Raw genomic sequence first — 22,538 nt, 5'->3', positions numbered from 1 at the left:
AACAGCAGCAGACAGGCATGGCACTGGAGCAGTAGTTGAGAGCTTCCAACCTGATCCCTGCAGCAGGAGGAAGGCAGGCTAGGCCTGGCACAAAAAGGCCACACCTCCTAATCCTTCCTAAACAGCCCACCAACTGGGAGCCCACATTCAAGTATATGAGGCTGTGGAGCCCTCCTCATTCAAGACACCACACTGAACGGTAAGGCTAATCTTCAGACTGGAAACACCAAAAAGAACTGGTATTTTAACTAGCTGTTCCCTGGTTCACACCACCAAAGTGGAGTTACCAAATTCTCCCTGGCATCCAATACCTTTGCTCCAAAGGGTACCTCCCTGCCATGCACTTTCTGATAGCGCAGTTTCTCCTCAAGCTCCACGGGCGCAGCTCCAGCAGGACCTTGTCGTGTTCCTTGACCCACTTTGGCTGCTGCTGGGACAGACAGATATCTGAGAAAGAAAGCAAGGAAGGAAGGAAGGAAGGAAGGAAGGAAGGAAGGAAGGAAGGAAGGAAGGAAGGAAGAAAGGGATGGAGGAGATGCTTCTGTTGGTACAGTGCACTTTGCACAAGCATGAAGACTTGTGTTTGAGTCTGAGGCACCCACAAAGAAGCCAGGAAGGTAGCATTCATCTATAATCCCAGTGCGAGAGGAGACAGGTGGATCCAGGAGCTCAGTGGCAGCCAACGTAGCCCATCTTTGAGCATGGGGTTCAGCGAAAGACCTTGTCCTATAAACAAAGGTGGAGAGTGATCAAGAAGATACCCAGTGACATCCACATGTATCAGCATGCATGTGCACCCCAAAGACATATACACAAACCCAAACAAACATGTGCATAAGCTGCATACCCATATACACATACAGGCACAAAGGAAGAAAAACGAATCTTAACTGTCCGTTTTGGAGCATGCAGTCTAAGGTGGGCTGATTGCACTGCAGTGGACTGTGCTGGGACAGAACATCAAAGAGGGGGCAAGATGGAGCAGAGTTGCTTACATCAGGGCAGCAATGAGGGAGGAGAGGACACTAGAGAGGGAGGAGGTGAGGGAAGGAGAGAAGGAGAAAGAGGGAGTGGGACTGGGATGACTATGCACCCTTTAAAGTTGCACCCATGCACCCTCATTCCTTCAGGCTCCACCTCCTAGCAAGTTAACTACTTACCAATAATCTGTTCAATTTATGAATCCGTCCATAATACATTGATTAGGCAGTACCCTCCTGATCTAGTCGGCTCCCTGAAGTCTGACTCATGAAAAGCATATTGGGGACTGCTGTGGTCATATGGATGATGAACTTGACTGGCTCTGGAATCCCTTAAGAGACTCCAGACATGCCTCTGAGGTAGTGCATAGGCTGTCAGAAGACCTGCTCCAGATCGAGTGGCACCATTGTGAGCTGGGATCTGGACTTAGTAAAAAGGAGAGAGAGCTGAGTCGCAGCATTCTTCTCTGTCTCTCTGTCTGTCTCTCTGTGTCTATCTCTGTCTGTCTGTCTGTCTCTCCCCTGCCAACCGTGGACACAATATGAACAGTGGTCTCATGTGCTGGGGGTCAGGCCTTCTCTGTCATGATATACTGTACTATCAAACCACTAAACTGTAATAAAACCCTTCCTTCCTTAAATTGCTTTCTGTCAGGTGTTAGGATGGCAACAAGAGCAAAATATCTACAACACAGACCCAGCTGACAACATGAGCCTTTTGGAGAAACATTTTATATCTAAATCCTAATATTTGCTATCTCACTCCTGTTTTCTCCCTGACACCAAAACTCCTGTGTAGGTCATGATCATGGATGTTGGAGTCTTGTGTAGTGATCTATCCACCTGTGTCTTCTCTTAGGCCTATGAGAGTCTGAGCACACTTCACGCAGCCTAGCTGGCGTTGTGTGCAGAAAGCACATGGGCAGTGCAGTGTGTGCGTGCAGTGTGTTCAGAACTAAGTCTGCAGGGTAGTGTGTAATGCACGTCCGAGTCCTCTAAACCTTAGGACACACAGCGACCCTCACACTTCGCTGAAGTACACATTCAAGCCTCTATTTTGTGCAGTCCTTTTAAACTTACATTTTTACATTTACAAGCAGTCAATCCTTCCGTCCTAACACAAGGTTTAGGTTTAAATAAAGGGTAAGGTGTATGCATAATTTAGCAGCCCTGGTGAGTGTGTGGTCCCACCCATTATTAACTCATAGCTGCCTGATCTCCAGTTTGTCCTATATGGTGGTCTGAGGTTGCCAGGCTCAGTTATGGCAGGGGTGTGAAGAAGCATCGGAAGGTGGATGCGACTGAACGAACTACAAAGGGCCTGCTCTGGGTCTCTGCTGTGTCAGCTCTCTAGCCCGCTCCAGTCTTTGGAGTGCCTGCCTTTTTTCAACAAACCGCCTCCATTTCTAGTACTGTCCATACGTCCCTGGGCCAATTCTTTATTCTGGGACACAAGAACCTGGGAATCTCAGTGGGTGCCGTCCAGATTCTTACCCACATCTAGAACTGCATGGAATCCCTCTGAGAGGGGATTCCCCTTGGGCTGACACCAGGCTCCCAGACCCTTTCTTCTCCCAGAGTGAGAGTTCTGGGGAAATTATAATCCCTAGGGAGTCTACTGTCTCTATAGTCTGATAGCCAAAGGGAGGGGCACAGTGTTCTATTAGAATATCTTCCCTCAGGGTTAGAAGGAGACTTCCGCCAGAGCAGGACCCAGGCAGTACCCTTCACAGGAGCAGATGCGAAGGAGCTACCTCTGAAGGAGCAGGCCCAAGCCAGGGACTTCCTCTGCAGGAGCAGGCTCAAGTCAGGGACGTCTAAGGGAACAGGCCTGAACCAGGGACCTCCACCAGAGCACCCCTGACACAATGACCTCCAAGGGAACTGGCCTCAGACAAAGACCTCTGTGGAAACAGACCAGAGCCAGAGACCTCTGACAGAACAGGCACTAAGCAGCAATCTCTATGGAGCAGGCTTGAGATAGTAACATATACCAGAGCAGGCCTGAGGCAACAACCTCCATAGAAGCAGGACCTGGGAGCAGCTGCTGAGGGAGCAGGCCTGAGCCAGAGACTTCTGCCAGAGCAGGCCCAAGGCAGCAACCTCAGTGGGTGCAGCCCCAAGCAAGCAAACTTGGTGGGAGCAGGCCCAAAGGACCTCTGGTATTGCAGAGCGTCCCCCGGGAGCACTGAGAAACTTCCAGGAACAGCTAATAATCTCCAGAGTGACTGGAACTGTGGCTCTAACTGCACCACGAGGAACAACCATCTGAGCCTTGGATCCACTGGCACCTGAAAGATTGATCATCAAGACACAGCCCCAACTACACCAATCAGAGAAAAGATGGATAGACATGGTAAGAACATACTCAACATCACAAAGAGGAACAAGACACCAACCAAAGCTAGTGGTTCTATAATAGCAAGACTTTAACAACCAAATATAGATGAAGCAGAAGAAAATGACCTAAAAAATAACTTTAGGAGAATGTTTGAGGCCCTTAAAGAGGAAATGAAAAATTCTCTCAAAGAAATGGAGGGAAACAAATCCAAAAAATTGGAAGAAATCAATAAATACCTTAAAGAAACCAAGAAAAAACAATCAAACAGATGAAAGACTTGAAACGAAAATAGAGACAATTAAAAAGACACAAACTGGGAGAATTATAGAAACAGAGAAATTATGAGAAAATGATCAGGAACCACAAATGCGAGAATAAACAGCAGAATACAAGTGATGGAAGAGAAAATCTCAAGCACTGAAGATACAATAGAGGAAATAGACTCATTGGTCAAAGAAAATATTAAATCTAACAAAAGCTTAACTCAAAATATCCAGGAAATATAAGATACCATGAAAAGACCAAACCTAAGAATAATAAGGATACAAGAAGGAGAAGTCCAACTCAAAAACACATAAAATATGTTCAACAAAATCATAGAAGAAAATTTTTCCAACCAAAAGAATGATATGCACTCGGGAGGCAGAGGCAGGCGGATCTCTGTGAGTTCGAGACCAGCCTGGTCTACAAGAGCTAGTTCCAGGACAGGCTCCAAAACCACAGAGAAACCCTGTCTCGAAAAAACAACAAAAAAAAAGAATGATATGCATATGAAGATATAAGAAGCATACAGAACACCAAATAGACTGGATCAAAAATAAAAAGTCCCCTTGCCACAAAATAATAAAAACACTAAACATAGAGAATAAAGGAAGAATATTGAGGTAGCAAAGGAAAAAGGCCAAGTAACATATAAAGGCAGATCTATCAGAATTATACCTGACTTATCGATGGAAACAGTGAAAGAAGGTCCTGGTTAAATGTTATGCAGACATTAAGAGACTACAGATGCCAGCCCAGAAAGTAGAAAAATCTCCCATGCTCTTGGATAGGGAGAATTAACATAGTAAAAATGGAAATCTTACCAAAATCAATCTAAAGATTTACTGCAATGCCCATCAAAATGCCAGCAAAATTCTTTAAAGACCTTGAAAGAACAATACTCAGTTTTCATATGGAAAATCAAAACAAAAACAGGATAGTCATAACAATCCTGTATAATAAAGGAAATTCTGGAGGCATCACAATCCCTGACTTCAAACTCTATTACAGAGCTACAGTACTAAAAACAGCCTGGTATTGGCATAAGAGACAGGAGGACCAATGGAACCCAATTGAAGACCCAGATATCAATTCACAAACTTACAAACACCTGATTTTTGACAAAGAAGCAAAAAAATATAAAATGGAAACAAGAAAGCATATTTAACAAATGTTGCTGGCATAACTGGATATCAACATGTAGAATAAAAAAAGATCCTTATCTATTGCCATGCACAAAACTCAAGTCCAAATTGATCAAAGACCTCAACATAAAGCCAGCCACACTGAGCCTCATAGAAAAGAAAGTGGGAAGTACACTTGAATGCATTGACTCAGGAGACCACTTACTAAATATAACCCCAGCAGCACAGACACTGAGAGAAACAATTAACAAATGGGACCTCTTGAAACTGAAAAGCTTCTGTAAAGCAAAGGACACAGTCAACAAGACAAAAAGGTAGCCTACAGAATGGGAAAAGATCTTCACAAACCCCACATCAGACAGAGGGCTGATCTCCAAAATATACAAAGAACTCATGAAATGTTCATCAAAAGAACAAATAATCCAATAAAAAATGGGGTACAGACCTAAACAGAGAACTCTCAACAGAAGAATCTAAAATGACTGAAAGACACTTAAGGAAATGTTCAACATCCTTACCCATCAGAGAAATGCAAATCAAAACAACTCTGAGATTCCATCTTACACCTGAAAGAATGGCCAAGATCAAAATCCCTGATGACAACTTATATTGGAGAGGTGGTGGGGTAAAGGGAACACTCCTCCATTGCTGGCGGGAATGCAAGCTGGCACACCCCTTTGGATATCAATATGGCGGTTTCTCAGAAAATTAGGAAATAACCTACCTCAAGACCCAGCAATACCACTTTTGGGGTACATACCCAAAAGATGCTCAATCGTGCCACAAGGACATGTGTTCAACTATGTTCATAGCAGCATTGTTTATCATAGCCAGAACCTGGAAACAACCTAGATGTCCCTCCACTGAAGAATGGATAAGGAAAATGTGGTACATTTACACAATGGAGTATTACACAGCAGAAAAAAAATAATGATATCTTGAAATTTGCAGGCAACTGGATGGAGCTAGAAAACATCATATTGAGTGAGGGAACCTAGACCCAGAAAGACAAATATCTTATTACTTAGTCATAAGTGGCTTTTAGAGACAAAACAAAGAAAAACCAGCCTACAATTCACAATCCCAGAGAACCTAGACAACAATGAAGACTCTAAGAGAGACTTACATCAATCTAATCTACATGGGAATTGGAAAAAGACAAGCTCTCCTGAGTAAACTGGGAGCATGGGGACTGTGGGAGAGGGTAGAAGGGGAGGGGAGAGGAAGGAAGGGAGGGGAGCAGAGAAAAATATATAGCTCAATAAAAACAATAAAAAAAGAGTATCTTCACTTAGTGCCTGGTCCTCCACACACATCATCATAGGCATGCATGCTGGAGGCTCTTTCTCTGAGGAGACAGATAGCTTGTCCTATTCAGGCTCAGGCTCAAGATCTGTCACCAACTCCTGTCTGAGGCTTCTTTCTCCACTTATTATTAATTCCCATGTCTTCTGTGTGTTAATGACACCCAAGTCTTCCCATCTCCTAAACTCCTTTCTCTTTGTGCTGCTCCTTTGTCCTTCTTCTAATAACCACACTTGTGGAGAATGAAAATGGAAGCCTGAAGAGCATGTCACTGCTTCAATTCTGTCCCTTTAATGATCCACCATCATCTGCTCCGGTGCCCTTGCTACCATCACCGACTTCTCACAAGATGCATTGGCAATTTCCAGCTCCCAATTATAATTTCCTCTTCACTTTTTTATATTTTATTTACTTTGTGTGTGTGTAGGGTCCACTGGTCTACCCCTCCTCCCAGGGTTTCTGGCCAGACATCTTGTTGCATTTTCTGCTAACCATCCTGTTTGCTCCCTCTGCCCTCCCTGGTGGTTAGCTACAGGGCCATTGTTTACTCCATCTTGGGCTTGGTAATTTCTCACCTGCCTTGGGGGAATTCCATTGTGCAACAGCTAGGTATATAACGTTTTCCTAAACGTGAATAAATGGCATTCGTCATTATCTCCTCACGAATGACCCATGTCTTTTATGTTCTTTTAATCTCCAGGCCCTTGCACGGCTTGCCAATGTTACAGTAGTGCAAACTACCATAGAGAGTAACACAGGTGTTACATGTGTGTATTGGGTGTACATAGGCCCACGTACCATGGAATATGGATGGAGGTGAGAGGAGAACTTGTGGAAGTCTATTGCAAGGAGGGGCTGCTTGTTCGTCCCGGCCATCCGGCTAGCTTAGCCCCAAAATAAACACACAGAAACTGTATTAATTAAGTCACTGCTTGGCCCATTAGCTCTAGTTTCTTATTAGCTAATTCTTACATCTTAATTTAACCCATTTCTATTAATCTGTTTATCGTCACCTGGCAGTGGCTTACTGGGTAAAATTCCCAGTGTCTGTCTCTGGCGGCTCCATGGCATATCTCCAACTCTATCTTCTTCTTCCCAGCATTCCATTTAATTTTCCCTGTTTACCTAAGTTCTGCCCTATCAACAGGCCCAAAGCAGTTTCTTTATTAATCAATTAAAGCAACACAAAGACAGAAGGACCTCCTACACCAGAAGTCAGTTCTCTCCTTGACAACGTGGATCCCAGGGACTAAACTTGTGTTGGCTTGTTGGCCAGTGCCTCTGCTTGTTGAACCCTCTCAGCCCCCTACAGTCTTAACCACACCAGTGCTCACTGCATGTTCATGATTTCTGTGTCAGGCAATATTCGAGCAGGAAAACAAAACACATTTAAAGATTTACAGAATTTAATCTCCATAGGTAACAGAAGAGCGGGAAAAGATCAGCTCAGAAGTCAGCCAAGACAGAAAGCTGCGGGTCTCCTGGGAGGTGGGGTTGCCACAGCCTATGGCTCTCTTGACCCGTGGAAATGAGCCACTGGTACACATGGGCCTGGAGTCTGGGAGGAGATAAGGATGTGGGGGATGCTCTAAAGCAGAAAGAGGAAGAAACATTCCCTGCTATCTGCATCCTCGAAGGAACACCAAGGAGGAGCCAAGGAAAAGCAACCTCCTTGACTTGATGATCTGCAACGAGAAGCAGAGTCCCATGGCAGCAGATCCCATGTCATCCTGGCCTTTACCGTTTCTCTCTGCAGGGGGTGGATCCCAGGGTCTCCTGCATACCAGGCAAGTGCGCTGTCACTTGGCTACCCTAGTTTTCCCTCTTAAACATTGGTAACTACTACAGGCCGCAACATGGATCCTCACAGGCACCTGGAACTGACTTTTCCCAAATGGTGCCATGGTCCCTCAGCAAGTCTGCTGCTCCCACTTCTGACTGTTAAACAGTCTCATGAGCTCAAACCAGACAACTGTTCTTCTACTTTTTTCTTGTGTTGCTGAAAAGGTTTGTTGCTCAGGAATGTAAACTTAACGTTTATGGACACTGTGGCATCTTCAGTTCAAGCTCTCCCCATTCTCACCTTGGGCAAGGCTGCTCCCCAGTTCTGTGGCCTAACTTCCATACTGGGCTAAGTTCCACGCTGCTGCCAGAAAGACCCATCTGACACCCATGGTGAACCACAGACCTTACCTGGTCAAAATTCCCGAGTTCCTTCAACACAATCCATAATCCTCCTATGACAAATGGGTTCTGAATCCCCATGCTGCCATGTGACAGGAAGCTGAACAACAGGCAATGGCGACCATGACGAGGCAATGGCTGGAGCTACTGCCAACGTGGGAATAGTGGGACTCATACACAGAAGCTGCGGGGACAAGCATCTGCACTGTGGATTTTACAGGCAGAGAAGGGTCATTTGTAAGTAACCTTTGCACTCACACACAGTGAAGCCTGGAGATCACCCCTTCAACTTCCACCCTTGTGTGTTGGGAGCCAGGCAAACTTCCAAGCTAACTTAAGGAAAGTTCCACGTTGTAGTAAGAAGTAAGGAGAGCAATGAAGAACACTCTTTACAAAAGTCACTCTCACTTTGCCCCCCCGCCCCCACGCTTCATTTCATATCTACAGGTGTAAGATCAGAAAGAGGAGACCCCGGGGCATGGCTATCTGCACCTGCTGAGATCGCACTCTAGTTCCCAGCTTTTAAGACTAGGTTACTGGGATTCATTTAGGACATCACCATCTTCCAGCCTAGCTCAAGAGTAAAATAACAAAGAGAAACCAAAATGGTGTAGACAAGAGTTGCATCAAGAGCAAAAAGGACAGACTAGAAGTTTCTGTCATCATAGCCATCCCTAAGCCTGAAAAGACCCTCACAGGGTCTGGTGAAGGTAATAAATGAGAATTGTTAAATGTAAGCCAAACATTAACAACAACAACAAAACAAAACAAAAAAAATGGCCTTTCAAAGTTAGGTAGAGATGAAAAAATAGTCATGGTTGCTCAGATTTAGAGCTGCAGCAAAATATCCCAGGGGTCGTTTCTTCCTCCTTAATTAGCCCAGCCAGATTCACCCACAAATGGGTCTAGAAAGTTAAAAACGACCCTCGGAAAGTCTGTGCCTGCATAGAGGCCCTTAGTCCCATGTAGCTCTCCGGCTTAATGAAAACCAAATAAAATGTAAATTCACTTGATTATTCATCCTGGGCACATCTCAAGTGCTCCATCACGCCATGTGGCTGATGACCGGCCACTGTATAGTGGATAGCCCCGATAGCGGCTAATTCCGTCTCTGCAACATGAGCTAGCAGGTGAGCCGTGCTACTAATGTCTTTAAATGTATCAAGATTAGGTTGAGAAGTATTGCTTACTAGAGCTATTATGATGATTACTGAGTTCCCTTTTGAGGTTAATTTACTTTTGTTTTATGTGCATGGGTGTTTTGCCTGTATGTATGAATGTGTACCTTGTACATGCTAGATGACGACACTGAATTTCTTTAAACTAGAGTTACAGACAGCTCACACGGGTGCTGGAAATCAAGTCTGGGTTCTCTGGAAGAGCAGTCTGTGCTTTTAACTGAACCATTATGCAGCCTATTGTTATATGAGTGTAGAAATACTACATCACGATGAAGGTGATTTGCTAAAATATAGACAAGCAGGCATGTAGCCAATAGCTACACAGATGAGAATCAAATCTGAAAAGTATAATTTAAGAATGCTTCCTGAGTGCCAGACACACGGGGGCACAGCTGGGATCACAACCATCAGGACGCTGAGGCTGAAGGATGGTAGAAACAAGACCATTCCTTTCTAGGGCATAGCAGTTACTTTTCTCATCACTGTGACAACATGCCTGAGGAGCGCAACTTGAGGAGGAAGGTTTTGTTTTGGCTTACATTTGTTTCCTCTCTGTCTGAATTATTTATACTGCATTGTTCATTTGATTTTTGACATATAATTCCATCTTTTCCCTCTTCCCTTTCCTCCCTTCGACACTCCCATATACTACTCTTTGCTCTCTTGAAAATCCATAGGCTCTTCGTTCATTAATTGTTATGTCATTAGGTGTTCCATACCTACCCTTACTGTAACCTGTCCAGTCTGTATAATGTTATATACCATCCTAATTACTCTTAATAATAAAAACCCAGAATCAGATATCGGGGTAAAAGCTGAAAGATAGGAGAAGTAAAGACCAGCCACAGTCACTTCTTACTTCTCTGACTTCTCAAAGAAGGGCTGAGCTCTGGTCTCTGCCCTGCCTTATTGCTTCCTCTCTTTGACCAGCCTTATGACTGTACAGATATCCAAACCTTGTTGTAATAAGAAGCAGCGGGGCTGCTTCCCGCCACCCGGCTAGCTTTATACCCAAAATAATTACACGGAAACTGTATTCTTTTAAACACCGCTTGGCCCATTTCTATCTAGCCTCTTCTAGGCTAGCTCTTGCACCTGGACTAGCCCATTTCTAATAATATGCCGTAGCCCACGAGCTGGCTTACCAGGAATGATCTTAACCTGCATCTGCCTGGAGTGGGAGAATCATGGAGACTCCTGACTCAGCTTCTTTCTCCCAGCCTTCTGTTCTGTTTACTCCTCCCGCCTATGTTTTAACCTGTGAAGACCAAGCAGTTTCTTTATTGCTTAACCAATGAAATCAACAGATTGATATATGACACTCCCACATCAAAACCTCTATGGTTAATTAGTACCTAGATCCACCCTCTAATCTCCAGGCAAGCTTTATTTGTCAGAACACAAACAAAATCTCACAACAATGTTACTGGATTTATGTATGCAGGGCTGGCCATTGGTATTAGATAACCATGTGCTCTTCCCTGGGATGGATTATTTCTCTCACTGTTGGCTGCCGCCCTCCTTTGGAAACTTGCACGGCATCATCTTGTACCAAGAAAGCTAGTAGTTGGGGAGGTGGCTTTCAGGTCAGTTCCAGCTCAGGTACCTCTGTGTCGAGGTCCAGGGCCAGCCTGGACCATAAATTATTTTTTTTGATCCAGAGAGGAGGTGTGGGAATAATTGAAGCACAACTCATATGACTTTATCGGTAGGGAGTTTTCAGGGATCCCTTATGAAATCCTGAGTTTACATCCTGAAAAGTCACCCATCTTTATTTTCCAAACAGCTTTTTTACCAAAACGTAAACTGAGGGAAAATTTATTAGCATTCTGTTTCCTAGGTAGCCAGGGAATGACTGTGGTCTTGTCCACACCTTTCTATGTCCATTTGGTCACGTCTTCCTATCTATGCCTGCTCTGTCATGTAGACTGGATTAACACCTCTTTCCCAGGTGACCTCCCAAATTACAAAGAAGGAGCAGAACGACATTAGCGTATCCTGACCCTTTGTTTAAGATGGCATCAGTTTGTCTCACTATCAGAGGGCTAGGCAACCACCTTCTGTGTGGCAGGTCCACTCAACGTAGAGATATGGGCCTGTATAAAGCAGCCTCTGATCCTCTGATCCCGTATCTGAAGAGCATGGTATCTTCAGCAATAGTGACAGTCCTTCCACTGTTAGGGGATGGCAGTGGGGCAACTGAGGACAGCAGCAATAGTCTACATACTGTGGGAGTCTCTTTGTACAACCTTGACCAACAACTCGAAGAGGGCGTCTCATGCCTGCTATTGTGGAAGTTTCGTTTGGGTGTTCTTTGGCTCTTTGTAAATGGAGGCTGCTCCTTCGTTCCCAGCCGCTCAGACCCAAATAATCACACAGAAACTATTTTAATTACAACACTGTTTGGCCTATTAGCTCAGGCTTCTTATTAACTGAATCTTATATCTTAAATTAACCTATTGCTATTATTTTATATTTTACCATGAGGCTCATAATTTGCTACCTCTTGCTTCTTGGGTGGCTACATGGTGTCTCCCTCTCTGCTTTCTTTCTCCCTGCATTTACTTTAGTTTTCCACCTAGCTCTATTCTGCCCTGCCATAGGCCAAAGCAGTTTCTTTATTACCCAATGGCAATAAAGCATATTCACAGCACACAGTGGGGAATCCCACATCAGCTCTTAGAGGGAGTACTGTCAGCCCATCCTGGCTCACATTTTGAGGGTAGGGTCTATTGTGGTGGGGAAGTCATGGCAGCAGGAGCCTGAGTCGGCAGGTCCACAGCCAGTGGCAGAGAAGAACAAAGGCTACTATTGAGTTCATATTCTTTCCATGCAGTCCAAGACTCCAGCCCATGGGATGGTGCTGCCGACATTCAGGGAGGGCCTTCCCTTCTTGAGAAGTTCTCGCAGACAAATGCATGGTGTTTCCATGGTGATTCTAAATCTTTCAAGCTGACCCCAGTCACCCAATCACACCGGAATAGTGCATCCTTGTAAAAGGTGATTAAATTAGATCAGCATGATTGAAACACAAAACTAACTGCAGGACAAAGGAAATTAAGCCCGGCAGTGGTGGCACACACCTTTAATCCCAGCACTCGGGAGGCAGAGGCAGGCAGATGTCTGTGAGTTCGAGGTCAGCCTGGTCTACAGAGCTAGTTCTAGGATAGCTAGGGCTACACAGGGAAACCCTGTCTTGAAAAACCTAAAGGAGAGAGAGAGAGAGAGAGAGAGAGAGAGAGAGAGAGAGAGAGAGAGAATTAAAGCATAATGTATCTTGGTCTTCCAAGAAAAGAACAAAGGATCAGCCTGTACAAGTCAGTACTACAAACACTGGGGGAATCATGGTAAGAATTTGTGGAGACATCAGCAAAGGAGGGAAAGGAAGGCCTGTAGGAAACCCTGAAGATTGTGGGCAAACCATTAACACTTTTAAAAGACAGACAGCAAAGCTAAGGAAGCACGTGGTAAAAAATGTGAACATTGGGCTTTTAGTGTGGAACGAGAAGGCATGCGTGTGTCTGGGCACACAGGCAGATGATAAGACAAGAATGTGCAGAGTGGGAAAAAAAGGTGAATGCAAAGGGAAATTCTTCAGTGATCAAGAAATCAACTGAAACAAAATGGGTTTTGATGGATGCGGTGGTTTGAATGAAAATGGTCCCCACAGGGCTATAGGGAGTGTTACTATTAGGGAATGTGGCCTTGTTGAAGCAGATGCAGCCTTGCTGGAGGAAGTGACCACTGGGGGAGGGATTTGAAGTCTCAGATGCTCAAGTCAGGTCTAGTGTGACATTCACTTCCTGCTGCCTGCCAATCTGAATTTAGAACGCTCTAGCACCATGTCTGCCTGCAAGCATCTAATGCTCCCCACCATGATGACAATGGATTAAATCTCTGAATTGTAAGCCAGTCCTATAACATGCAGGGCCTGCTTGGTGGGGTTTTTGTCCTGCCCAGTTCCCACAGCCGATAAGTCCCAAAGAAAATCACACAGAAGTCTACATAAGTTATAAACTGATTGGCCCATTAGCTCAGGCTTTTTATTAGCTCTTATAACTTATATTAACCCATTATTCTTATCTATGTTAGCCACATGGCTCAGTACCTTTTTCAGCAGGGCAGGTCACATCCTGCTTCTTCAGTGTCTGGACAGGACTGCAGAGGAATGAGCTTCCTCCTTCCCAGAATACTCCTGTTCTCATTGCCCTACCTCTACTTCCTGTCTGGTTGCCCTGCCTATACTTCCTGCCTGGCGACTGGCCAATCAGCGTTTATTTAAAACATAAGACAGAATACAGAATTGTCCTACACCACAGTCCCAATTAAACGTTTTCTTTTATAGAGTTACCATGGTATTGACGTCTCTTCACAACAATAAATCCTTTATAAGAACAATGATAGAGCATCTGACTACAGTAGCCTGGAAGGAGGGGAGTGTGTGGAGTAGCAGCTCCCCTCTGAATCCCTACTCCCCTACCCGTTTCCAGGAAGCCATGCAGGAAAAACAGAGTGAGCAAATGTGCATGCTTTCCTGCCATGCATTCCATCCTAACGGGGTCTTGAGGAGAATCCCTAAGAAGCTTCTGGACCAATGCTGGCAGTGCTGTGTTTCAAAGACAAGGCAGGGTAGGAACATGCAGGCCAACGGGGAGTGGCCTGTGGCAAAAGCTCGGCTGTGAGGACTTTTGTTCTTTTTTTAAAAAAATTTTATTGCCGGGAGGTGCTGGTGCACGTCTTTGATCCCAGCACTTGGAAGACAGAGGCAGGTGGATCTTGGTGAGTTTAAGGCCAGCCTGATCTACAAAGAGAGTTCCAGGACAGCCAGGACTCTTACACAGAGAAACCTTGTTTCAAAATAAATAAATAAATAAAATTTATTTAATGCGTATGGGCATTTTCCCTGCTGATACGTAGCACCCACAGAGGGCTGGAATTTCAGCTTGTAAGCTACCAGGTGGGTGCTGGAAGTGGAGCCCAGGTCCTCTGGAAGAGCAGCCCATGCTCTTATCGTCTGAGCCAGCTCTGCAGCCTCTATCCTGGACTTTTAAAGTGACTGCAGTATTTGAACACCTATTTAGGAAGCCTCACCTCCCCCCTGAAGCCAATTCACACCCGAAGGTGTGTAACCTACATTCAGTTCGCCTATTAGAAACCCACTCTGCAGATACACATCAGAGGGTTGGGCTTGAAGCCAGTGAAGCTGCACTGTGAAGAGCACTTCTGAGCTTGTCCTTGTCACTAACACAGAGACCTCACTTTCCTCTTCAATAGCAGCATAGTTTACACACTGCCAAAGATTTATACATCGCGCCTCTCCTTTGGTAAATACTTGGATTTTTACTATCTTGCTGTGAAAGCCAATGCTGCAACACCATTCTTTCTGTCCACACAACGTCTCTACAATGGAGAGCCAGCAGAGGAGTTTCTGACTTCTGCTGACAAGCGCATCTTGGAATTGTGATACTGAAATCGAATACACATACATAAGATGAATATGTTCAGCAGTGGACCTCCACAAGTGTGTTTCCCCATGTCCTCAGCAACACTACATACTATCAAAACCTTGAACTATCCTCAGGCTCATAGGCCAATAGCGTATCTGTTTAGACGACCTATTGATGCTAGGCTTAATGTTGAAAATACTGTCTGATTATCTTTCACTTAAACCTTTCTCTTGCTTTTTAGATTTGTGTGCATGTGTGCACAGAAGGCAGAGGACAATCTCAGGCATTGTCTTCAGGAACAATGTATAGCTCCTTTGAAACAGGATCTCATTGGCCTAGAGTCCACCAGTTATGACAGACAAGCTGGTCAAGATCTGCCAGGCGTCTTCCTGTCTCTGCTTCCCTAGCACTAGGATCATAAAAACAGAGCTCGGCTGGCACTTTTCATGCGTTCTGGGGATTAAACCAAGGCAAATACTTGCAAGTCAAATGCTTTACCGATTGAACTATTTCTGCTACTTTTTCTTTAAAGGGATGAGGTCTTAGAAAGGTGGATATTCTGGTACTTGTTAATAATTCCAGCACTCAAGAGAGGTAGAAGCAGGAAGATCAGGAGTTCAAAGTCATCTTCTGCTATTCATTGAGTTTGAGAACCTGGATTACATGACATTCAACTATAGTGGTGGTGGAGGCAACCCCTATGTTACCTAGGCCTTCCTTGGACTCCTGGTCTGAAGCAATCCTCCTGCCTCAGTCTCCTGAATAGCTGGGACTATAGACATACATGACTGAATATCACTTTTAGTTTATATGTATTGGCGTTTTGCCTACATGTATGTCTGTGGATTACATGGGTGTCTGAGGCCTGTGCAGACCAGAAGTGGGAACTGGCTCCCCTGGAACTGAAATTATAGCCAGCTGTGAGTCACCATGTAGGTACTGAGAATCAAACCACAGTCCTCTGGAAGAGCGGTCAGTGCTCTCAACTGCAGAGCCATCTCTCCAGGCCCTTATTCTAAAACTTTTTAATGGCATCATCTGTGATAAGGCATAGAGGCTTTTTGTTTTCAAGCTTAGCAGCCTTTTGCTCTGCCTGGCTATCGAGTTTGAAGTCGTCATTTTTCAGAGTTTATGGACACATACATTCACCTTTTTTGTCTATTTACATGACTTTGTCATGCTATCTCGGGAATTTATTGACATTACTACCATTATAAAGTTAGGTGGAAAACTATATGAAGAATTAGGTGGAGAAAAAGAAAGTGAGTAGAAATGAGAAACACCACGGTGAAACAGTCGTCCTGTTGGCTCTGGAAGGGACATCACTAGTGCCTTTGTCCTAACGAATTGTTTCACATTTACAAAGTGCTGTAATGTTCATAATACATAGTAGCTGTATCTGCTCTGCTTTTGCTCAGGAACCAGTACTTTCCTCTTTACTTGGTTTGGTAAAGGTCACCTACTACTACATTCCACAGTGACAAAGATGGCGTCCACTCAGAGCACCGTGGTGGTACAGCTGTAGCTGCTACAGACGTCTCGTCTTCTCCATCCCCCTTATCACAAGGCCGAGTGTGTGGCCCCTACTCCAGCGGAGCAGACTGTCGTAGAATAGATTGTTTGCTTAGATAAGTAAAGATGTGCTGCATTTGTTTCACTATGTAAAGCTGTGTCGCTTCTGTTTATGCTGCCTTTGTTTAATTATGTAAAGATGTCTGTTGCTTTACCTTGCCTGTCTAAGGTACCTGATTGGTCTAATAAAAAGCGGACAGCCAATAGCTAGGCTGGGGAGGGGCAGAGGGGGCTGATGGGCACAGAGAACAGCCAGTCAACTACTGAGGAAGCAGGAAAGCAAACCCTACAGTACATGGTTGAGATAAGCAAGTCTCAGGGATTAATAGAAAGAGGTTGTTTTTTTTTTTTTTTTTTTAAAAAAGCTAGCAAGAAACAAGCCTAACTAAGGCCAAGTTCCATAGTTAATAATAAGTCTCCATGTCATGATTTGGGGGCTGGTGGTCCAAGAAAGCCTGCTGCAGTAGACAAGGAAACAAGTGTCATATATGGATGTTAAGAGACAAAGACAGGGTCACAGTTATTTTGTCAGTATGGTATAAGATAGAGTTCTCAGGGATGAGGGAAGACAAGGCCTCCAGCAGATGGTCTGTAGGAAGTCTGCGGGATGTTTTCTTGATAAACGTTTGATGTTGCAGGACGCAACCCAATGCGGATGGTGCCGTCCCTGGGCAAGCTCTAGTCCTACGTTGAGAAGAAGCAGGTTGAGCAAGGTGCAAAGAGCAGGCCAGAGAGCTGTGTTTCTCCGTATTCCCTGCTTCGGTTCCTGCCTCCAGGGTCCTGCCTTGAGTTTCTGCGCTAAATCCCTTCATGAGCGTAAAACTTAAGGTGAAAGAAATCCTTTCCTTTCCAAGCTGCTTGTGGTCATGGTGTTTATCACAACAACAGAAAGCAAAGTGGGGCAGAAATACAGACGGCCACGCGCCAGCTAAACCTCCACTTTAAACCCTTCCCCAGCTCAGCCCAGTCCGCGCCTGAGTTCCCTGAAATGGTCTACCTTCCACTCTCCAGCTCAGCCCCATGTGCTTGAGTTCCCTGAAATGGTCTACCTTCTGCTCTCTGGCTCAGCCCCATCCGCGCCTGAGTTCTCTGAGATGGTCTACCTTCCACTCTCTGGCTCGTCTCTGCCATGCATAGGACTCGCATCACTGCACCAGAAAGGTCCCATACAAAAACACTGATCAGAAGAGGAAGAGCTACAGAGGAGCTTCAGGACTGTGAAAACCTCCTGGTAGGGAAAATTTGTCTGCCTTGGACTAGGCAGGCTGCCCTTTGCAGGAAGGGAAGCTAGGACAAATGCTACAATGTACAAAGCCATCAGGCATCTCAACAGTGAATGAGCACATTAGTGAAATATCAGAGCAACCAAATCATAATTTCATGGAGTCTGTGTTCCCAACCAAACAGGGAGAGCCATCGAAAGAAACAGAGGTAATCAGCGGGATTTGTCTCAGAGGACACCCAATCTCAAGCAAGCTTATCATTGCACATTTGTGGGTATATACTGGGGCCTATTTGTGAGGGCTAAGAGCGGGCAACTGCTCCATCTGAACACAGGCGTCTACTATGAAAGTGGGGAGCACCGCTCAGCCACCATAAGTTGTGAACTCCTCAGAGAAGGCCTAAATTAGTGCCACACACAGCATCTAGCTATGCTTCTAAAATCCTAGTCAGGTGTTCTTTCTATTGCTCATCCATTGCATACATGTCCGTATAGGAGGAAGACGCAACAGATGAGGTCACAACCAAGATGCAAACACACACACATGTGCACACACAGCAATCGTGTGGAGGGATGGAAAATAATATGCCCTCCCATCAGGTCTTTGGGAGGCATTATTCAGAACTACAGGAATACAGTGTGGTTAAAGGGTCTGAGTTAATTGCTCACAGAAGAAACTGTCATGTGAAACTGTGAGTTTGAGTCAGGCTGTCGGAGAAAGTTGTGAGATGAGCCACGCTCCTACCCTTCATCTAGTCTTCATACGGAGTGGTGACAGTCATCAACTGAGATCATTCCTGAGGTTCCCAGAAGTCTGGAAGATGAACCTAATCTTACTTTTATAACCTTTATAAAGGGCAAAATGTTACTTTTCGATTAAAAATAATTTTTGGAAGGCGCTACCATGATCAAAAGATTTAATTACTTAAGGTTGATAACGACACCAAAGCAGTCAGTGGTGGGTGAGTCCATTGTGTCTCTGCATGGGTTACAGTTTGGGGGCCATGGTTTCTATTTTTCTGAATCTCAAAAATATCAAACAAAATGTCAAAAATGAGCCTTGCTGTCTTCAATCATTTTTTAAACACATCTTTGGGACCCAAATGTCAAAGATTTAAGACTCACTGTGGATCACAGGAACCCAGACAAGAGACAGCAAGTTGTCAGCGATCACAGAGATCACAGAGTAATGAGCTGCACCTGCTCTCCAGCCGACCTGTCCCCGTGGATCAGTACCACCAAATGGCACAACAAAGCAGAAGGAAGGAAACCTGGTTCACTGAATGTTGCTATTTTAGTTTCACACTGTGATCCGTGGTTGCTTGAGTCTGTTTTGATGTAAACATATGCACACTTCTTGTTTTCTTTTGTTTTGTTTATGCTTGAATAGGTGTAGTCAGGATTGCTCCTGTAGTCCAGTAGGCTGGCCTTGAACTGGTGATGCTCCGATCTGTGTTATCCTTTCTGCAACAGAGAAATAGAATCCTTTGGGACTCCAGGTATGCGCCACCATGCTGGGGCCCATATCTCTTTATTTTAAACTAACACCACCCTATTCCCACGTTTGCCTTTTCTCTAGTGCCTACTATACCTCTGAAGTCAGTTCACTTTTTCTTGTTTGTTCTCTACTTCCCTGTGCAGCAGGGGTCCATAGCTCACTGTGCACACCAGTGCTTACAGCCAGGCCTCGGGCTGGGAGGCAAAGGGCTTGTCTTGCAAGCAGGAGATCTGAGTCTGATCCCTATAACCCAGAGAGGAAAGCTAGGTGTGGATGAGAGAGACAGCTCATTAGGTAAAAGTGCTGGCCAAGCAGGCCTGAGCCTCAGGTTCCATCCCAGGAACCCAGAGAAATGCAGGATTGAGGTACTGTGCCCTGTGAGCCCAGTAGTCATCTGGTAGGTGTGGCAGAGGCAGAAGTATCACTTCTGCTCTTTGTAGCCAGCTGGACTGGATACAGAGTGGCAGAAAACAGACTGTGAGAACCAACTTCAGAGAGTTGTCCTGTGGCTGTGTCAAGTTATCCTGTCTTTTCTAAGATCATGTTTAGAATAACGAGCCTCCGTGAAGACTTCTGAATTCCTAACTGGATAATTTACAAATGAAAAATTCAGCAAGAAAATGCCCTAATCTGTAGGGGGTTGGTGCCATGAACTCCGTGGTGACGTCAGGGGTAGGGAGGGGCAATGGTTGGGTTCATAGCTGATGACAACACTCTTCTAAACTGATTGCATACATCACTTTTAAATTGATTGTACCTATTAACTCACTAGCCTACTAAATTTAGAGTTCGTTGAGAATTTCACACAATTGATCATTTTCATTCCAACTCCTCCCCTGAACTCCTCTCAGATCTATCCACCTCCTAATCCCCCCAAGTTTGTGATCTTTAAAATGTAATCAACTCCAATGTATGTGTTGGTTGTTGACCTCCCGGGAGCTACACCACTAAAGAAAATTGGCTCGCCTTCCCTCAGAAGCTTTTCTCAGCTGCAGCAGCTCATGAGGCAGCTGTCATTCCTGCTCTTATAAGTAACCCCTCACCCATATTCCTGTAAGTAACCCCTCACCCATATTCCTGTAAGTAACCCCTCACCCATATTCCTGTAAGTAACCTCTCACCCATATTCCTGTAAGTAACCCCAGTTACGCTCATTGGTTCACTAAGTGGGACTTTGGAGGTACCCGTACTTTGGTCTGTCCTGGGTTCCCTATCTGGGATGAGTAGATGAGTAATGTGTTTTATCTCCCCAGGAAAAGTTTTGTCATATGACATAGAGTTCCAATGATGAACAGTCCCGCCAAAGCCCACCTTGGGGACCAGTGACTTTATTGGGCTTACTTATTAAGCATGAGGAAGGGGTTAGTTACAGGAGCGTGGGTGACCCAAAAGCAGCTGACCATCAGAAAGGTCTTACCCCAATACAAATGATGATTTACCCAACCTTCCACACTCTGTAATCTAGCATCTCTATTGGGACAGAGCCAAGTGCAGTGAGGGCAAAATTCCATGGAAACGGTAGGAGATGCAGAGGGAAGGCCTGAATCTCATCCTTTCTATCCCCTTCTTCTGAGGACAGTCAATAGCCTGATCTCCTGCGCACGTCACAGCTATTCTGATGACTGACAGCTGTCACGTTAATCCTCACCTTCTGTAACACATTCTCTTCTGCACCCCCGCCACTGTCCTTGAGCCAGCCACCTGCCTACCCCTGGCCGAGATCCCTGCACTTGGCTACCTCTCTCCAAATCATTTCTCAACCCAACCAAGCTCCCTTCTAGACCCCGGAGGAGAGCACCTCGGCTCCCCACAGCTCTTCTTCCGCACTCCACTCGCAGAAACAGTTTACTCCCTTGTGGGAGGGATTAGCCACTCAAGGGTTGGATCAAGACACACCCATAAATTACAATGCTCCAAATGTTTGCTCTTTCTAAATTCCCGAGCAGGACATTTGCACATGAAAAGTTCACTAGAGAGGGTGTGTTCTAACAGAGGCTTGAGGGAGACTAATCCTGGGGTGGTGTCTCAGTAGGGCAGCCAAACTGTGTGGTTGTACGCCTCCCTTTTTATAGCTTAGGGACTTGCACTTCTATTATCAGAGCTTTGGGACCGGAACGGAAGTGCTGGTAGGAAAGGCATTTCAGAAAGAACAATAGACAAGACTTGTCCTATGCCTCAAAGATATGAAGAAGAGAAACCGCCTCACTCTTTGGGTGTGATTACTTAAAATCGGCGTTTTCTGGAAGGCAATCAATTTCCTGGAAGACCTAGTACAGTTTAGAATCCTTGTCCTCATCCCTATTCAGCGTTGGGAAGGCATACTAAGCAAGCATTAATGAGTCCATCACGTGTCTAGCAAGCAGTGCTATTCAACCCCCAATAAGAAAGGCTGGATTATGCGGTACCTTTACTCAACAACTGATGAGTACGGCCCTCCCAGCCCTAGCCAAAACAGTGCAATTTAGGGGCATGATTTGGATGCAGAATGCCTGGTTTACCACAGCCTAAGGCCAAACACACGGGGAAGTCCTCAGAAAGTGGCAATCATTCATTACGTGGCAAACTGGCCTTATGTTAGGCCTTACATCACAGAAAAATTTTGGAATAGCGATATTGACTCCCTGGTTTGTTGCTCCCTCAAGACTCGGACAATGCCAGGAGACCAAACCAAGAGAGCTGAAAGCTTTTAGAATTCAGCCGGCATCAACAGGTAACGTCCTCAGGTGGAAAAAAACAACCAACCAACCAACCAACCAACCAACAAACGTTGAAGGAGATACAAGGCAAGGCCTAAAGCCCGGGCGCTCAGAGGAGCCTGGTAGAGAGAGCCATGAAAATGTTGGAGAAATTTCAGTGACTGGGGACTCACGTTGGGAACTGACCCTAAACCTCGGATCGGCACACCTGGAGGCCACTTAAACTCCCCTGAGGTCGCCATCGATCAGAGAACCACTCTCAGCCAATCTCTTAACCCAACACCTTCTTCCTGGCTCTCCCCACCAGAGGGAGTAGTGGGCCCCAGGGGCAACCGCGGCCTCAGTGTCCCGGCCAACTGCTAGAAAGCGGGCAGATTTTCAGAGAGCGTGGGTCGGGAAAAAAAATCCAGTCCGGGTTTTGACTGAACGGGGGGCCGGGAAGGCTGCGGGGACTGGAGCAGGGGGCGGGCGGCGGCGAAGACACCACACAAACAGCTCGCGCCCAGGACGCCTCGGTAGGCCCCGAGCGCGCGGGCGGGCGCAGGGCCCGGAGAGGCGCGCGCCGGTCGGGCCGCCGGCCGCATGGAGCGCAGCGCGGCCCGCGGCTCCCGGGCGCTGCAGGCGGAGGCACTGGCGGCGGCAGCGGCGCGCTCGCTCACACCCACCCCCGCCCGCGGCCGGCGCGCCGCCTCGCCGTAGCCGCCGG

At 45.7% G+C, this 22,538-nt stretch overlaps 1 long non-coding RNA gene across 1 annotated transcript; it reads right to left on the bottom strand.

The window, feature by feature from the left end:
* Nucleotides 1-7,560: 7,560 nt before the first annotated feature.
* LOC142849419 (uncharacterized) lies at nucleotides 7,561-22,391 on the bottom strand. The gene is made up of 4 exons (XR_012910574.1): nucleotides 18,764-22,391; nucleotides 10,543-10,655; nucleotides 8,226-8,421; nucleotides 7,561-7,717 (listed from the first exon to the last, which is right to left on the bottom strand). It is a non-coding gene; the product is annotated as an uncharacterized LOC142849419 (long non-coding RNA).
* Between the last annotated feature and the right edge of the window lie 147 nt (nucleotides 22,392-22,538).

This window comes from Microtus pennsylvanicus, chromosome 5 (genome assembly GCF_037038515.1).
Source record: "Microtus pennsylvanicus isolate mMicPen1 chromosome 5, mMicPen1.hap1, whole genome shotgun sequence".
NCBI lineage: Eukaryota > Metazoa > Chordata > Mammalia > Rodentia > Cricetidae > Microtus > Microtus pennsylvanicus.
Note: the sequence above shows the minus strand (reverse complement) of the source record. Positions and strands in the feature narration are given on the sequence as shown.